The sequence below is a fragment of the Sminthopsis crassicaudata genome, chromosome 3 (genome assembly GCF_048593235.1).
Source record: "Sminthopsis crassicaudata isolate SCR6 chromosome 3, ASM4859323v1, whole genome shotgun sequence".
In the NCBI taxonomy this organism is placed as follows: Eukaryota; Metazoa; Chordata; class Mammalia; order Dasyuromorphia; family Dasyuridae; genus Sminthopsis; species Sminthopsis crassicaudata.
In genome coordinates this window covers 151,539,010-151,558,892 of record NC_133619.1, presented here as the reverse complement: position 1 = coordinate 151,558,892, position 19,883 = coordinate 151,539,010, and the positions used below count along the sequence as shown (strand labels likewise).

General features: G+C 35.1%; 1 protein-coding gene across 3 annotated transcripts in view; it reads left to right on the top strand.

Annotated features, from left to right (window-relative positions):
• Positions 1-19,883, top strand: part of STK24 (serine/threonine kinase 24) — a 126,493-nt gene that overhangs the window by 51,653 nt on the left and 54,957 nt on the right. The window lies entirely within an intron of this gene.

The following is a 19,883-nucleotide window of genomic DNA, read 5'->3' as shown; positions in this document are numbered from 1 at the left end:
ATAGGAAGTGTTGTTTGTTGTGTCTTTCTAATTTTTTTGTTATTTGAGACAGAGTTATTTATCTTTGTTAAAAGGAGTATACATAACTGTTAATAGTGGGAACAAGTATTCAGCAAAGCATGTTAATCTCTTTAGTTCGTCCTGACCCTTTATTAATTAGATGTATTCCTGAAAAAAGTGTGTCAAATATGTCTTTTCATTAACTTTCCTTTATAATATTGGATATGCAATACCTCAGGGGAAAAATGATTCTTTCAAATAAAGGTTTTACTTAATTTAAGCATTGTTATAAAAATATATAGTGTGTTCATGTTCTTTATTTGGATTAAATTTTCTTTTATGTAATTCCTTTAAGAAAAGTATCTAGTCAGCTAATAGTTAATATGCATTTATTAAGCACCTAGTACGAGCTAGCCATTACCCAGGAAATCAAAATAGAAAGAGAAGAGACTTTAGAGCCTAGGCCTTAGTTTTATAGAGTAGGATATTGAGTGCTGGGAATGGGATAGAAGTGGGGATATTTCCAATGTGTGCCAGGCTTTTTGTTTTTGTTTTAACAATAGTCTTATTCAATAACTGTTAAATTATTATTTATTATTATTAAATTATTATTATTATTACCTTACACTTGACTGAGTTTAAAGAACATTAACATTTCTAAAACTGATGATTGAGACCCTGGAAGGGATTGTAGAACCTGATTTGAGAAGGCAGATAGAATTGGATCCAAAGATCTGTGTTTGACTATTGGCTTTCTGATAAGTTACTGGCTTTGGACCTTGTCAAATCAATTAATGTCTTTAAGCCTCAGCTGGCTTTTTATTCATTTGGGTAATGATGCTTCAATGTCTATCTTTGGAAATTATTATGAAGTCACTCTGTAAACCCTAAAGCAATGTGGAAATGCAAATCAGTAGCAACTGCAAAATTTCATTAGAGAGCTCCAAACTTCCAAATTCCCTGGCTCATAGAATCAGTAGAGAATCTTCAACTTTCCTCGGAGCCCACATCCAGGGTCCCCTCCTATAGGAAGCCTGTACTGGTCCCACAGGTTGGTAGACCCCCTTTTTCCCTTTCCCTAGAACCTCCCCACTCCAAAATTACTTAGTAGTTTATATTTTATAATCTGCTTATGTGTTGTTCAATCTTCCCACCTCCCCTCAGGATAACCTAGGCAACTGTTTACTTTTTGCCTGTTGCATCCTTAGTGCCTAGACAGGGGTTCTCAAACTACGGCCGGGGGGCCAGATGCGGCCTGCTGAGGACATTTATGTGGCCCACTGGGTTGTGGCAAATGGGCTGAGGGGCGGAGACAGAGTGTGAGTTTATGTTTTTACTATAGTCCCACCCTCCAACAGTCTGAGGGACAGTGAACTAGCCCCCTATTTAAAAAGTTTGAGGACCACTGCACATTCAGTCACATAGGAGGAAATTATTAAATTCATGTTGAATAAATAAATGAGTGAAATACCTAAGTATTAAAATTTGTGGAAACCTGAACTTCTTTTCTTTCTTTAAAGTAGGGATTCTTAACCTAGGGTCTACAGAAAAAGTTGAGGGGGTCTTTATAAATTTTGATGTGGAAAAAAGTTACATTTTTATTTTCACTAGTGTCTAATTGAAATCCAGCATTTCTTTCAGTTATTTTAAAACATAATTCTGAAAAGGCTTCATAGTCTTTATCATACTGCCAAAAATGTCCATGACCCCCCCCCATAAAAAAAAAAAAAGGCTGTAAAGCTGAGAACTACAAAGTATCAAGTAGGTGTTTTTTTTTAAATGGTATTCTCCAAAAGACAAATGAGGATTAATTGGATTCATGTGGAAGCATAGGAGGCTTGTGGAAACATTTGAGAAAATATTGCTGAATTACTGAAAGTGAAGTGTTAAAAATACTTGTTGATTCTAAATGCTGGTGGGATTTTGAGGATGAGTATTTTTTCTTCTCTACTCATAACAAATCATCTTTATCTCTAAATGAAACAGTTGTTTGTCCTTCATTTTTGAAGAGAACCATGACCTTAGGGAGGGGACACCATGACATGCAAGTGAATTGGTTAAGTGAAGGAGACCGGGCAAGGTCTCACTTTCTCCTCCAGAGCACCTAGGTCACATAGCCTGATATAGATCCGGATGACTGGAGATGGCCCTGGATGAAGTGGGAGATCTTGGACTTTTTGAGTTAAAATCTTCAACAGATCTCAGTTTGAGGCTGCACTCATTCAGTGATTAAGGCTGTGAAACAATAAAAATCCATGTTGGACCAAATTTTCCTTGTTCATTAAATAATGTTTGTGCCCCATCTCTTCCCATTCCAATCTAATTCCACTCAACTGTCAAATTAAATTAATATTCCTAAAACTCAAATAAATCTATGTTTTTATATCCTCACATTCTGGCTCCCCATCCTCATACACAATTCAGGTAAAACTATAGTGATGCCTTTTTATCTGAACAGAGAACAAATCTGTTTTCCTTATTTAGAAGGAAAAATTCTAAGGAAAATGGGAAAATTAACTCAATTTTCACAGATATTACAGATTATCTAGTAGTACAATCCCATTTTACAGATATGAACATTGAGGCCCAGAAAAGTTAAAACATAATTCTGAAAAGGCCCCTAGATTACATAAATTTAAATGGCAGATCCATGACTGAAAGCCAGATCTTCTGACTCCACATCCAGTGAGCCTTTTATCCACTAATCAGTCAGTCAGTAAGCATTTTATTATTTGCTAGGCACATAATACTAACTACTGGGGAGGATAAAAAGAGAGACCCATTTTTTTAGGAGCTCATATTCTTATATGGGTGAAAACATGTAAATAATTACAAAAAAGATAATAATAATTACAAACAGAATAAAATAGAGATAATCAACAGAGGAAGGCAAGAGAAAGTGGGCAAGCCTTGTGGAAGGTAGAATTTCATCTGAGATGAAATGAGGAGGGTCAATGCAAATCATGCAGAGTTAAGAAGAATGTCTTGGGTAAAGAATAGCAAGGAGGTCAATGTTACCTTGCTCCTCTCAACATACTCTTTGATCAAATAACTTTGACCTCCTTGCTATTCTTTAGCCTTGCTGAGGAAAATAGGGCATTGCCAAAGCTGCTGCTGTTGGATTTCTTTCCTAGCATTTCTGATCATGAGTTAGGAAAAGTGCTGAGATAGAAGATTCCAGATTGAAATTTGTAATCATTCTTTGGGTTCTTTATTCATATCCTGAGGCCACAAACTTTTTGCATACATGTAACAACAACTTGCTGTGTTTCTGGTATGAAGGAATAATATTTATGTTTTTCCAGTGAAAACACATAGTACCCTAGGTCATGATAGTTAATTGCTATTCAGTGTGATAAGGCATTTCCCTAATTTGTAGAGAATTCTGTTGTTTGTGAACTGGCAAGCATAGATAGTTGGGAAGGAGGATTTCTTGGTGGTCATTTTTTTTTTTTTTTAAATTATAATCTAAGATACTATAGGTGAATTTGGACATAATGGGTCAGATCACATCCGAGGGAGGTATTGGCAGCCTACACATTCAGCTAGTTTCCAAATACAGGGTTTCACTTCAATACAAAGCTGTCCCAAGGGAAATTTCTAAGAGAGACCCTTTAAGTAGGAGAGAAAATGTAATAGCAAAGAGAATTGCTATACAATTTAAGCTTTAAAGTAGAATGCTGATCTAGCTATAATGAAATTTCAGTGATGATAATGCTCATCACTTGTTGACATTGACTTGAAATTCTTCCCATTTCCTTGCTGTGTTGTCATTCAAGGCAATGAAGATGACTTCTGAAATTCCAGTGACCTTTAGATACAGAGTTGAGTGTAGAAGAGTTCTGAGAATGTCTAAAGTATCTGAAATTGTCTAAAGAATTTCTACAACTGATAGGGATTCCAGTAGAATGAACAAAGCAATCCCCATCAAAAAGGAGCTTACTTTGGAATTGGGAGGAGACAGCAAGTACATATAGGAGACTAATCTTTCTTTGAAAGGCTTCAGTGATGGGTAACTTAGGTTTTCAAGATAGTCAATTTCACTTTTTGGTAGGTCTAGTTAAGTAGTTCTTAATCTTTTTGGGGGGTGGAGTGTGTGTCAGTCATGAACCCCTTTGTCATTTTACTGAAGCTTATGAACCCCCTTTTTAGGAATATATTTTTGGGTGCAAACTGTTATATGTAGTGTGTAGTTTTACAAAAGGAATCTGATGGCTTGAAGTTGAATGTGTACAGTTACAAAAAATATATACTTTAAATTAAATTAAAAATAAAATAAGTTCATAGACCTTAGTTATAAGAACATCTACTCCAATTGTTAGGCAGTGTCTTTATTGCAAGCCTAAATCTGCTTCCTGCAATTTTTCCTACTTCTGCATTTGGGCCAAGAAGAATTTTGTACTGTAGAAGTAAAGAATATATACTTCATTATTTTTATTGAGAGTTCATTGTGTGAAAAATGCTACTTGGTGGTGTTACAGAATTCCCCCTGGTTTCCTCTGTTTGAATTATTTGTATTTTGAGTATAGAATGGGCAGTCAACCAAGGTATTCGGGGGCTGTACTTTTTAGTCATTTTTTAGAGGAGGGTAAGAGTGTGGAGAATATTGTTTGATACGATTAAAGGGGAATTCTGAGGTTTAGAATCAGACGTTGTTACTGATATGGTTAAAGTGTGTGTGTAATAGAAGAGGTATTATGGCATTAAATTATTTTTGGTTCTCAGGAGATTAAATTGTTAGGAATGAAATTTATATAACTTGTTGAATAAATAAAGAAATACACAGGATTAATATTCAGTTAATGTTAATTAGCTACCATTAGGGTTTGATTCCTTTTGTGTGACTGGGTATTATGTTGATTTTCTGATTGTATTCTTTGTTTCTGTCGAATAGGTTTTTCTGTTAATTATAGTAGGAATTTTTGAAGATAATTAGTAAAAAAATGTTAGTCTAGTGATTACAGAAGTTAATCTTTAATATTCTGTAGTTTTACATAAACAATACTGCTTTTTGGATGTTAGGGGTTCATCAGGTAACATTGAGAGTTTTTTTTTTTTTTTTTTTTTGGTGAAGCAATTGTGGTTAAATGATTTACCCAGGGTTACACATAGCTAGTAAGTGTTAAAGTTGAGATCGTATTTGAACTCAGGTCCTCTTGACTTCAGGGCTAGTGAGTAATCACTTCTTATTTGGAAAATTGTAATATTATGATAACTATTGGTCTGGACAAGGCAGGTGTTAGTGAAATGTAGTTGTCAAGATCTTTCAAAGGGAAAGGTTAATAATGTGATGAGATGTCATCTGTATCCACCAAAATTACTCTGTACAATTCAGGCACTTGTTTTCTCCTCAGACCTGTTTCACATTCTGGTGGATATCTATTTTTGGATTTTTTGCTTTTAGTGGTTCATATCCATTCAAAGACTGACAGACTTGTCTCCAAAGGAAAGAGGCAAAAAGATGCCAAATGCAAAACCACAATAATTTCTTTGATTGCAGGGACTTTTTGGCCAGCCTGACGTAAGAACTTGACTTTAGAAGAAGCTTTGGGCCCTCTCCTCAAAAGGGATGGCAGGCTGAAAGACAGCTGGCAATCACCCTGACCTCCGCAGACTTCGGAGGAGGTAAGCACCTCTGTTGGTACTCCTCAGACAAAAACATACTTCCCGCTCATCCCTCTCACATTCTGAGCTCCATCCAGTCTTGTGAAGATCTTGCCATGAAAACTCCTTCGATCTTCTTTCGGTTCCGGCTGTGCATAGGATCATAGAAATAACTATTGCTCCCAACAGCCTTGTTTCCTTTTTGCCCAGGAGAGGGGCTGAGTTTCTGGCCTCTGATTGAGGACATATATCTGAAAACATAGATTTTTTTTTTTTTTTTTTTTTTTCCTGGTTACAAATGGCTGCCATCTGAACTCAAACTTATTTCTGCTTTTTTTGAATTTATGTTGGCATTTGAGGACAACTTGCAAAGCGTCTTGCTGTCTTAATTTTTTTATATTTGAGTTGTGAAGGCAAAATCTTTTTAGGGTTGGCTCTTCCTTTTAATTGTGATCCATTTGGAAAATGAACTCTAGTATTTCTTAAGAGGAATTACTCCTCATCTTGATACAAGAATTGCAGTTATGTACCAGAAAGTTTTACATTTTCTTGGAGCAGTGTGCCTGTTGTGGAATGATTAAATATACAAAACCTGAAGGATACTTGGTTGTAATAACAGTGAGATTCTTGGTGCCTAGTGGCAGGTAATTTTCTTATCATCTATATATATTCTCTAGTCTTTAAGAAATTAGTAACAGACAAAAATAGTATGGATTAGCATAGTTGCTTAGCCGCATTTCTAGTTGCTGCCTGTATGTGTGTATATTGACATACACATGTGTATGTTTGGGTTTAGGAGATGATTAGGTCAAAAAGTTGGAAGTTATTTTTTGGGGAAATAGAGTAGGTGTGAATTGTCTATTAACTATTTGTAATCTCTTTTTTTTCCCCCCCTGAGGCTGGGGTTAAGTGACTTGCCCAGGGTCACACAGCTAGGAAGTGTTAAGTGTCTGAGACAAGATTTGAACTCAAATCCTCCTGAATGGTGCTCTATCCACTGTGCCACCTAGCTGCCCCCTATTTGTAATCTATTAAGGGATTAAAAAATTGGTGAGTGTTTTGAAAAAAGAATTGATTTTAGCCAAAATTTAATCTAACAAATTGGCTATTTTTAAAATCTGATGGTGACATAGTTGAAACACAAAGGAAAGCTTTTATAATGCAAAATTAAAGATTTATTGGATATAGTAGTGTTCATTAATTAAAAAAAAAGGCATTTAGAAGGTGGAAACAAAGAAATAATATATCAAGTTAGAATATAAACTGATGGTTGCTAAATGGTATTTGTCTTTTTGCATATATGAATAATATACATATTTCTTATAATTTCTAACAAGTAACAGCTCCTATTTAATGAACTCTGACAACCAGAAAATAAATTCTGACAAAATGAATATCAAGTCTGTTAGCTATCAAGTCTGTTAGGAGGTATTGCCCACATCAAAAGTAAGATAAATTTTGTTTGCTTTTAATAAAATTTTATAATTTAGATAACTAATTAGCTTAGGTTAACTAAGTCTTAACACAGGGCTTGTCACGTAGTAAGTGCCTAATGTTTGTTGACTAACTAGTTAAGTCCAGGCCTGTTGTAGACCTTATCTTAAAAAAGCCCAAGTTCTCTCTTTGCATCCAGGGCCATCTAGTCATCTTGATTGATCGATCTCTGGCCACTGAACTCAAATGGCTTTGTAGGGAAAATGAGGCAGATCACCTTGCACAGCTCTTCCTCCATCCAATTCAATTCACTTGCATGTCGTGGTTTCTCTTTGAGAACAAAGAACAAAGAATATATTTTTTAAAAATCCTTGGTCTCCAGTAACAGGTTGCTATGCATTGGGAATGAAGAGATGTTTTGTAATGTTCTTGTGCCAAAATGTAGTGTTCACATTTGGTTTTCTGGTGGTCTTGGAGCAGCCTTTGTTTTAGTTCAGTAATCACCACATGAGTTGCCAGGGGTTAAAGTCCAAATCTTTTATTATCTCTTTCAAAGTCTTGTTTCCTTTCCTGGGGTCTGGTTAACTTTCTTAAAGGCCTACTGGAGTCTTGGTTTCAGTGGAGAAAATGTAGGAGGCCAGGCCAGCCCAGCCACCATGAGGCTGATGAAGATGGAATTGAATCTCGTCCAGTCCTTGCTGGCTGTTATATACTCCATTATCATAGGTGTGAATCTTGTGAAACTATATTAAGTACTAAGTACATGTACTGAACTATTAAGCATCATGCTAAACTAGATAACCCTTGTCTTTATCAATTCCACTGATTCAAATCCTTGTTTCAGAGTTCTGGCCCATAACAATGTTTAGTGATTAGAATGTAAAAACGTTTACTACAGTTTCTGTTATATTTTAGTAATATGCATCTTACATAGGACTCACAGAATCTTAAATTGGAAGACTTTAGTCACCTAGACTAATATATAGCTGAACAGAAATTTCTTCATTTTATTTTGTCAGTATTCTTCCTATAAGATGGTATACCCTGGATTGAACACAGCACACAACAGATGGGGTCTCTTTATTTTCATTCTGTATGCTACGTTAATACAGACCAAGGCCGTGTTTGTGGGATAGGGGAGGAAAGAGGGCTTTTGTATCATTATTGGGTCACATCCTTTACTTACACATTTAATAGGAATTAAGTTTGCATTTTTGTTTTGCTTATTGTTCTAGTATGTCAAGATAATTTGGGATCCTTTTATTCAATAATATCTTAAGTGCAGTGTAGAACCATTGGTTAGGGACAGTATAGGATAGTAGAAGGAATACTAGGCTTACGTCTGTCAGTATGTCAAGAATATGTCAGGCCAAGTCTCTATTCTGGTGATGAGCATCAGTGTTAACTTTTTAAAGTCACTTAAGGCTCACACCTATCCAAAATTGGGCATACTAATACTAATAATAATGATAAAGAATTATATTTTCTTGGTAATTATCAGCAGAGACATTAAAAAAAAAACTTTGATTTGTGGATGATTTTCTCATGGAGTTGTAGAGAAAGCAAATGGCTATATATAATAAATGCTATAGGAGTTCAAATTATCTCTTCCAGCTCTGTTTTATTTGCAAATTTTATAAATTTGCTATCTCTGTTTTTATCACTGTTACTGTCCCTGATAAAGATCTTGAATGCTGTAGCCAAAGACTCTTATTAGAATTCTCCCTTTAAGTTGATATTAATCCTCTATTAATATCTAGTCTTTGAGTCAAGTCATTCCATTGGTATGGACTGTTCCAGTTATGCTATCATACAGTCTACATGTGTGTTTGAATTGAATTGGACCTCTCTAATTCACTGGATAGCATATAGAGAGTTTGTGATGCTTTGTGGAAATTAATGTGTACAGTTTCTGTAGCATTTTCCAGATCTTACAGTCTGGTGACCTTTTAATTAATTTATTTTTTCAATAGTATTTTATTTTTCCAAATACATATAAAGATATTCATTTTTGTGTAAAACTTTATTCCCTTATTTCCTTCCCTTATTTTCTCCTTCCCAAGATAGCAAAAAGTCTGATATAGGTTAAATATGTGAAATTCTTTTAAACCTATTTCTGTATTTGTCATGTTGTGCAAGAAAAAATCAAATCAAAAGTGAAAGAAACACAAAAAGGAAAAAAGGTAAGCAAACAACAACAAAAGGTGAAAATACTATGCTTTGATCCACAATTAGTTTCCAATTCTCTCTCTGGATGGGGAGGGGTCTTTCCAACATTACTGGAATTTCCTTGAACTACTTCATTTTTGAAAGGAGCCAAGTCCCTCACAATGGATCATCACATAATTTTGTTAGTGTGAACAGTGTTCTCCTGGTTCTGCTCTATTCATTTAGGACCCATTCATATAAGCTTTTCAAGCTTTTCTGAAATCAGCCAGCTTATCGCAAAATAGTATTCTTAAGGCAGAGTATCTACCATGTCATTCTTCTGATTAAAAATCCTTTTTTTGTCTTTAACTGCATTGCCAGCCTCAGCTCAGACTGAGTTTTAGCACTTCTATCACAACCATGCTAACATTTTATATGAATTTAGAAGATATTTATCCTCAGATTTGCTTCCTTCCACATACCACATCTAACAAAGGACATGGGAAAAAAAAAGTTGTCTTTATTGACTTAGCCCTTCAGTGGTTACAAACTGGGCTTGAGTACTTCCTATTACCTTCTCCCCTTTATGACAAGTTTAGACAGATATCTTTTAAACTGCTACTATAAAGAAAGTGTCACAGTGTGAGAATGTGTTTCTATATAAAACCAGGTTATAATTCAGTTAAAACGTTTCTGAATTACTTCATTTTTCTGCATTTGAATTCTTAAATTTCCATTTGAATAGTTTGGGTGAGTAAACTGGTTTTAAAAAGTGAATGTGTGTCTGATGCTGTGCCTCAGTGGGTGATTCATTTAAGCTCCCTAAGTTTACTTTCTTCTTAAGAGGTTTGGGTTTAGATGGTTCTGAGTTCCTTTACAGCTCTTGATCTCCGATTTGTCTCTGATAATTTGTCTTCTCTGTCATCTTTCACTATTTCACTTATTTTCAGTCTCCTCTTTACTGACTCATTCCCTACTACCTACAGCTCCCCCCTCCCCCCAGCACAGAACCTTCTCTTGATCCTTCCATGCCTGCCAGTTATTACTCTCCTTTCTAGCCGAATTCTTTGACAAGGCCAACTACAGAGGAGGTCTCTGCTTTGTCTCCTACGCTCACTTGTAGTATCTTAGATGTGCTTCCTGACCTCATCCTTCTGCTGAAGCTCTTCTCTCTCAGGGATTCTCTCTCAAATTTCTCAGGGATCTCTTACTTGCCACATCCAATGGTCTTTTCTCCTTGACCTTTCTGTAGCCTTTGAGACTATTGATCACCTCCTCCCTGAAACTTTCTTCTATCCAGGGTATTTATTGACTCATCTCTTCTAGTTCCCCTACTACTTGTCTATGTTTCCTTTGCTGGGTCCTCCTCTTGTAGCTCATGTCCAGTAGCTCATGGTCTCTCAGGACTCGATCTCTTTTAATTATGTCAGTTTGGTGATCTCATCTACTCTCATGGATTTAATTATGGTATCTGTATACTGATGAGTCTCAAATCTGCCTGTCTTGTACTATCACATCCTCAACTGCCTTGCAGATTGTTCGAACTGGATTTTTTTTCCCTTCATGTCCACTCTCTCTGGGGCTTCCTTGTACCTCCCAGATCAACCACAAAATGTAGTTTGAATATCAAAGCCATTAATAATCTCTTACCACCTCTTACATGTCCAGTCTTTGTATTATTCTATTTCTCAAAACATATTCTTTTTAACTATCGTCCTGACTATTCTAAGAACAAGTTGATCCATCTTTGGCTCTGAGAGTTTTCTCTGGCTGAGCCCCATGCCTAGAACATTCCGCCCTCTGCTTCAGTTTCTAATTTTCTGGCTTTAAGTCTCAACAAAAACCACATCTTTTACAGGAAGCCTTCCTTGACCCCCATCTTAATTTTGTCTTCCTGTTTATGCTATATACAGCTTGCTTTGTGTGCATTTGTCTGTATGTTATCTTACCCATTAAATTGGAAACTTCTTGAGGACGGGGGCTATCTTTTGCATCTCTTTTTTAAATCCCCATTGCTTAGACCAATACCTAGCAAATATTAATCACTTAATAAGTGCATATTGATTTTATGATTGCTTGAGATGGAATGAATATGTTTATAATATTATTGTATTACTAATTCGTGCACCTTAGGAATTATAAATCAAGCTGATATATCATTTTCATATCACTAAAATATTAGATATTTAGATATTTTTTGCTCAACCATGAAATATAAAAATACAAATATAGTCCTGTGTTGCCCTTTTTTCATTTCTATAAATGGTGAAACAGGGTACAGAGGATAAGAATTTTGCAGTTCCTTGACTATCCACATTCTTTTAACTGTTGGTACTCATACTGTATGTGATCTTTGTCTTTGACTAATAAATATATTGGCATCCTGCAATAACTGAATCACATCTATATTTACCTTCTTGCTGTGAAACCAAGAGACACATAAAAGTAGCTATTAAATGGAAGGAAGTCTCAAAGGGTAGCTAGGTAGTTTAGTGCACAGAGCAGGGGGACTGTAATCAGGAAAACTCATCTTCCTTAGTTCAGATTTGGTTTCACACTTGCTATCTGTAACTCTAAGCAAGTCATTTAACTCTGTTTACCTCAGTTTCCTCATCTTTAATAAGGCAACAAGAATCACGATTTTATGGAATCTACTTCATCTTGTTTTTTGTCATGCTTACCACAAAAATAACTTGATTACCAGTAACATAATTGCATTGACATCTGTTCAGATGATGAAGATGGGAAATTGAGTGAAAGACTTGACAAGGTAACTGCAAACACATTAAAAATTGACTTTGATATTAGTCTGCTTTTCAGGCAAAATATGTTGGGGGGAAAATAACTTGGGATCAAGAAATAAGAGACCAAAGGCTTGTAGATTATTCAGAAATATCACACCTATCGATCATTAACATGGGTCTTTAAGAAAAACCTTTAAACAAGGGTTTAAAGATACTTGACGTGACCAGGATCAAACTGTAGAACAAAGAAAATTTATTTTAACAGATAAAAAATTCTTTGTTATTGCTTTGAGAGTCATTGCAGAATTAACTTTTTATTTATAACCTAATCATTGATAGCATTAAAATAAATGTCAAGCTAATAAAAAAGATGAAGATGACATTTTATTTGTTTCTAGAAGTTTTGATCTAACTTGTACAAACAAGTTGTAGATCTCCTTCTTGAGATATAATGAATGGAGTGTTTTTCTTCATAAATTCAGAGTAACAGGTAGGAGAAGAAGCAGATAAAATAGAATGTAATTGGTTCTGTCCTGTTCAAATTTAGGAGATACTTCAGTAGGGTAAAGATAAGTTTTGCTGGTGCTTATGTACAGTTAGCTCATAATATTAGTTTTTCCTCCGCAGGAGGAGCTAAGGTTCATTTTAATGGTCATGCAATGTATGTAGTGAGGGGGAACATGGGAGTAAGTATGTGATAGGCGTACCAGGAAGTTGTACCCCTTTGTATCCAGCAAATGGGAAAATAGGAGGGACTATATGGTGGAGAATTAGGTTTATAATGCTTAAAGCTTCTTTCTCTTGGTGCAAGACTGCTATTGCAGAAAACACTTTTAACTTCACCCCTTCTGATTCCAAAGAGGTTTATTTCTTATAACCCTCTCCCTCAAAACAAAACAAACCAAAAAAACAACCCAAACCAAAACTACCAGAAGTTATATGAAATCTCCACAAAGAGGAAGTTTCCAATAGTATTTTGAAAATCTTTTTGCCCAATAGAGATTGATGATTGAATTAACAGCAGCACAGAATTGGAGTATGTTCACTGTAAGCCTTTTTCATATTCATCAGGCTTTGAAAATAGACTATCAAATATAGAATTAAATAGGAGTGGAAGTTTTTAGATGTGTTAGTGTCCTCTGTCAAGGATTTAAAGAAAAACAGTAGAAAAATTGCATAAGATAAGAGATCATAAGAAAGTTGCTTTCTGTACAGGTAGCATGAGAACCCACAACAATGAGTTCATCAATAATCCATCAAAATATTCTGTCATGCAACTTGCTTTTACTGTATTCCTCTTTTACTAAATGCACATGATTATATAGGGAAGAAGGATGTAGTGGAAGTTTTCAAAGTTCTTTTAAGTCACCTTTTTGCTGTGGTCTGCTCTTCTGGTTATTTCTGGTTATTTAGGATGATATTCTATTTGTATTAATTTTTTTCTTTCCCTCCCTCCCTCCCAAATTTTATGCATAGGTAATTTGTCAGCATTGACAATTGCAAAACCTTTTCTTTCAACTTTTTCCCTCCTTCCTCCAGATAGCAGGTTAACCAATACATGTTAAATATGTGAAAGTGTAACTTAAATACAATATACATATATATGTCCAAACAGTTATTTTGCTGTACAAAAAGAATCGGACTTTGAAACAGTTGTACTAATTTTTCTATCAAGTTTGACCTTTAAAAAATCAGTTTTGGATTTATGATTACATCTAAACTAGAAGCATGTAAGCTGTAGAAGAATGTAAGAAGTTTTGGCAATATGTTTTCAGAGTTGCTGGAAACGTCCTGGAAGTTCATGCACATTTATATAAACATAGTCAAATGAATAATTATTTGGGTTTTTTAGAAATTGCTCTGGGATAGTGATTTTTTCCAGATGTTTGTTGTATTTGTGTGTGTTTTTAAATAAGATGCCTACCCCCCCCCCTTTCCAGAAAAAGTCCAATTTGTTAATCATTTGCATGTAGCCACACCCAGGGAAACAGTAATGACTCAAGATAATAATGGTATCAGTTGTACAAAGAAATCTTTGGGACTGATGAGTATAAAGTTAATCGTTATCGTTTGCTCAAAGTACACCTGGATGTCTGCACTTTATAATAGTTGTTAGTCAGCACTCAGGAGATGCTTTATTTCCCTCTGCTATAAGTCACAAGTTGATGTCATAGGTTCCCAGAGTTCTTTTTTCTATGAAGATTGCTTATGTATGAGCAGTGAGCAAAATAGTTTGCTTACTCCTGGTATTGATGCCAAGATTTGGCAGTGAGTAAATTTTTGTTTAAGAATTTCCTATCAAGCATTTCAAACTTTTGATTGGCAGAAAGGTCATTTCCCCAGATTCATCTTTGGTCATCTTCCGGTAATACACCCGTGGTTCAAGGATTCCCCTGAAATGGGTACCAGGATCTGTGAAGTAATCAGCCACATAGAATAGGAGTTACCCTGTCAGCTCTACTTTGGTTCTGAGAGGTCATCTGAACTCCTGATTGGCTCAGAACAGAAGGAACTTCTGGGGAAGAGAAAAGCACATCTGTTTTCTCTGAGAGTAATTTTTAGCACACCAAGTATCTGTTTGTCTTCATGTTTCTGGGAATAGTAGAAATAGTTTCAGTACATTAAGCCTCTGTTGATGCCAATAAGTAAAGGAGATGCAAAGCTATTCATTTTTCTTTAAGGTATGCTAAACAAACATCTGACAAAGTTTGATTTGAAGTAATGGGAGCTAGCTTTTCATTAGTCAGTCAGTTGTTTAAAAAGTGAGACTGATTGCCAAGGTTAATGCAGAAGAAATGTGTTTCATGAATATTGTGAAGAATGGGGGATTGGTGAAGAAACTTCTTTCTTTTCCCTGATTTTACTCTCTCTTAAAGCAGTTGAGAAAAGTCCCTGAAGATATTTAACTGTTTTGCTTTCTTTGTTTCCTTTCCCTTCAAATAAATGGAATGAAAGTGAAGCTCCCAAGTGAACTAAGTATTTTAATTTTCAGCCAAGACAATGAATCCCCATTAGTGAGCTAATATCATATTAGATCTTTGAGATTTGAAAGAGCCCTAAAGCTTGTTTGAGCTGTTTTCTATTCTTGTCCATTGTGTTAATTTTAGTGTAAGGATAATCAGGGATTCTGATAATGGATGTTGTTGGACTTTATTGTTGCTATAATGAAGTAAACACAATTTAAACAGATCTTTAGTAATTGCCAATTTTGTGCTTAATTTTTGTCTCCATTACAAAAATAAAAATGAAAGTATTTCTGCCTTTAAGAAGCTTGCTAGGAGATTATATCACACAAATAAATAAAATATGTAACTGCCTTTGTAAAAGGCATGGATGTAGGAAGTGGGATGGCAAGAAGAAACACAAACACAATAGCTTTTCAGGTTTTTACCCTACTCTTGCTTCCTTCTCTTAACTCCTTCCAGCAGGCTGCCACAAAATATTAAAAGTCAGAGAAGAATGTCCTTGCTCATCCTGTTAATTCTGTCCCCTAAATTTTCAGAATCATTAGGGAAGAATTAATTCCTTATATTACTATTTTACTTGTTGTGGGCATTTGTATACTGTTTTTAAAAATTGTGTCCCTGAGAATTGACTCAGCAATGGCTAAAGGCAAAACATTCTGTTTTTGAGAGTAAGTCTTTGGGTCTTTAATTAGTGTTGGGGGAAAAGTATTTCTGTATTTTACTGTCCCTTTTTTGACCCATAGATTAATCCTAGGCAGACTTAGAGGCAGGAATGTTTCAGTTTTAGTACATTTAATCGAATGAACTGAACTTTTATTACTACCTTGAGAGGAGAAGTGGGAAATTTTGGCAAATGAATAATTGAGAGCTGGTTTTGTTTATTTTATTATACTTTTTGATATGGGTGCAGGAAGGAGAAAGAGGAGACTTTGAACCCACCCCACCCCCAGCCTGTTTTAAGATGAGTTTTTTTCATTGGAAACCTCCTTTTCCCCCACCAAATTCACTTTAAGATAGTCAACTCAGTTTAACATAAATATTAACATCTAACATTAAGTGTTGGTTATATGCAAAGTGCTATTTCATACTGTATGGGAGATGGAGTTCTTGTCCTCCTGAAGTTTATAGTCTTCTAAGAGTGAAATCAATCCACAGGCTTTTACTAAATGTCTGCTCTGTGTGTCAGATACTGTGCTATGCAACAAATTAGTCCCTGTTGTTACAGACAACATGTAAATATATATAAGTATATGCAAAGTACAGAGGTATTTTCAAGTTGGAAGTCACTCACAACTGGTTTGGATCAGTTAAGAGATTTCAGTTGAACTGAACTTTGAAAAAAGGGAAGGAATTCAGATAGTTTTCTTTACATGTGAAGTCATCTCCCTGTGAAGTATGTACTAATTTCTAATGACATCCTTACCTTTTATATTGACTTGAGTGTAATAGATCAGATTATTTTTATGAATACAAAGAAGAGTGTTGAAAGAACTTAAAAGTTCTCTAGAATTAGGTTGGTGAAAAGATCTTTTTAATTGTATAAGAAGTAAATGACTTTGAGGTCGTCAGCATTTTGTGATAAGTAATTGGGAAAACTGAAAGCCTAAGTAGACTTCCATTTCAAGAGTTTATAAATTGCAGGAATGTATTAGGATTTCAAAGTTTATTTATTATAAGCTGTGCAATTTTAGAAAATGACCTCTCCTTGAGATACTGGAAAAGTTTAAGACTGCAGATTTTTCAGATAGTGTTTCTGAATCATACAGTGAAGAGAGTCTCTTAAGATTGGACAATCTATTGTGTTTATGCTATCTTTACTGAGTCACTTTGTGGAGGAACTGTGATGTCCCTGTGTAGAATTTCCACATTTATGTGTAGCTTATTAGATAAGTGTGGAAATTAGAATTGTGTGTACTTATGTGTAACTTGATAAGGCCAGATAGTTGTCTGAGACACATAGAGGTTGCATGATTTGTCCAGGTCTTAGAGACTGATTCCCAGGAAAGGGCAGATAAGTAAAGCAGTAGATAAAGAGTGCCAGACGTGGAGTTAGGAATATTAATCTTCTTGAGTTCAAATATGGCCTTAGACATTTTCTATTGTGTGACCCTGGTAAAGTCACTTTATCCTGTTTGCCTTAGTTTCCTCATCTGTCAAGTGACGTGGAGAAGGAAATGGCAAACTACTTCAGTATTTTTTAGCAAGATCCCAAATGGGGTCATGAAGACTCAGATACCATTAAAATGACTGAATAACTACAAAAGAAGTATAACAGATGTGCTGGAATAGAGATATCATTCTAAATGTAGGTACCAGCAGATACACACAGTTGGGAAAGTATGGGTCTTTATGACTGAAGGTAGCAAGTAAACTATGTTGATTGGAGGAGAGAGAGAATGGAGATTGAAAGATCTGTGAGAAAAATATTGCAGTAGTCCAGGTATTGTAGCCATAGATTGGTAAGGACTTGGTAATAAATTGAATGTCTCATTAGATAATCAAGAGGGAAGATTCATAGATAAAATTGACTGGGAAATTGGTTGAATAGTCACTATCTAGGTGTTAGTGTTAATTTTGTATTTATTTTATGTACTTGTTTCCTCAATAGAATGGAAGCTCTTGAGAGAAGATAATATTCCATGTTTGTCTCTGTATTACTGAAACCTTGCATATAATTAGCATTTTAAAATACTTGCTAAATTGAGATTTTGTTCTTTCCATTTTAAAAAATCTTTTTTCCTCAATTGCATATAAAAACAATTTTTAACATTTAAAAAAAAATTCAGGTTCTAAAATTCCTCCTCCTTTCCCCTCATCGAGAAGGCAGGCTGTTTGATATAGATTATATGTGTGCAGTCAGGCAAAACATTTTCATATTAGTCATATTGTGAAAGAAAACATTAATAAAGCAAAAAAGGAGAATTCTTCAATCTGTACTCAGATTCTGTTATTTCTTTTTTTCTAAGGTGGGATGGCATTTTTCGCCATAAATCCTTCAGAATTGTCTTGCATCATTACATTGCTGAGAATAGCTAAGCCATTCGCAGTTGATCATCATATAGTATTTCTGTTATTATGTACAATATTCTCCTGGTTCTGCTCACTTCACTTTATATCAATTCATGTAAAGTCTTCCCAAGTTTTTCAGAGATTATCCAGCTTGTCATTTCTTATATTATTGTGACCATTAAAAAAATTCTGAGAGAGAAAGTTTTTGGGTAATTTAATCATTTTGTTAATAATGTTATTCGTTTTTAGTATTTTAGTTAGTATTTTCTTTTAGTATAAAGGGATGGTCATTGGCTCTCTATCTTAGACCAAAGACTGGTAAAGGAGGGGAGTTCATGGTTTATATGTGCTTATGTGCTTCAAAGAGTAGATGTTCCCAAGGGATGGCAATCAACTTGGATTGGTTAGCACAATGGGAAGTTGACTATATTAAATTGAGGATTTGGGGGCAAATGACTGAGATTACCTACACTTTGATCAAAAAGGCTTCAATTTCCATAATCATGTATCTTGATAAAGGGAGAATGGACCTGCCTAAGCAAATACAAAAAGCAAGACATTAGCTTAAACTTAGAATTTCTTTTACTGTTTGATTAGATCTTGGCCTGGATAAATCTTTTGAGAGATTTCCCACACTAGTTGGGAAGTAGAAAAAGGGAAAAACCTTGGTCCTAATATATTAGAAAATGAAGGATACACAATAACAATTACAAGAAAGAAATATCAATTCTTCACAATACAACAATATTTCATCAGTCACATACCACAATTTGTTTAACCATTCCCCACTTTGAAGGATATCCCCTCAATTTCCAATTGTTTGGCACCACAAAAGAGCTTTGTAAATTTTTTTATACTTATCAGGTGTTTTTCCCATTTCATGATTTCACAGACCTAGTAATGGTATTGTTGGTTTTGTAGCCCTTTGGCACGGTTTCAAATTTTTCTTTAGAATGGTTGGATCAATACACAATTTCACCAATAATCCATTAGTGTTCCAATTTTGCTGTATCTTCTCCCACATTTATTATTTTCCTTTTCTGTAATATTGGCCAATCAAATAGGTGTGAGCTGGTACCTCAGAGTTGTTTCTAATTTGCATTTCTCTGATGTAAGAAACAAAATATAGTCCCTAGGTTTTAGAATCTCATCCTCTCATGAAAGGCAAGCTGAAATGATTTCCAAAACTGGGATGAGGGGCTATTATAGCCTAGTTTATGCCTTTACAGCGGGGAATAGGTAGAACAAAGCACTGCACTTTTTTTTGGGGGGGGGGAAGAGGAGAGGATTATTTTGGTAACAGGAGTATCATGTGCTTGAATTCACCTGTTTTCCCCTACCCAAAGGGAATGGTACTAACCAGGGAATGGAGTAACCAGTAGCAGAGCATAGAAATTGTTTTTATTCAGACTCTTTATAGAATACTTTATCAGTTCTACCCATGCATTGGTATATATTGTCTTCCTTAAGTCCTTGACCTTCACCTATGATTTAAGAGCTATGATTCCAAATCTTCCTGAGAGCTATACTTAGTACATCTATTCTTAAACCATATGTTTGACTTATTCTTCTTTATTCTCTACATATCTGACCCTTGTAGTAAACTAAATGTTATTCCAAATTGGATAGGCAGTTTCATAAAATCCTTTCTTCTCCATGGCACAATTATTATAACTACTTAATTGTGACTAGGTAAGCTTCTGTAAACTAAAATTTGACAAGCTTCAAACAGTGGGGTATATTTTTCAGTAATATTTACCCAAATTTTAACCCAGTGTCCCCCATCCTAAGTCTCAAGTACTATTGTATCCAGGAAGGAGCATTAATACTGTATAACCTCTCCCCCTTCATGGGATCAATGAATTCCTTATTGGGTTCCCATTCAGACACCAATTAATTCTAACTCCCCCTAGACCAATGGGATCCAAATTATTTTGTGGTGTGGGATGTGAAACTGCTTTCTGCTAAGAATGGGCAT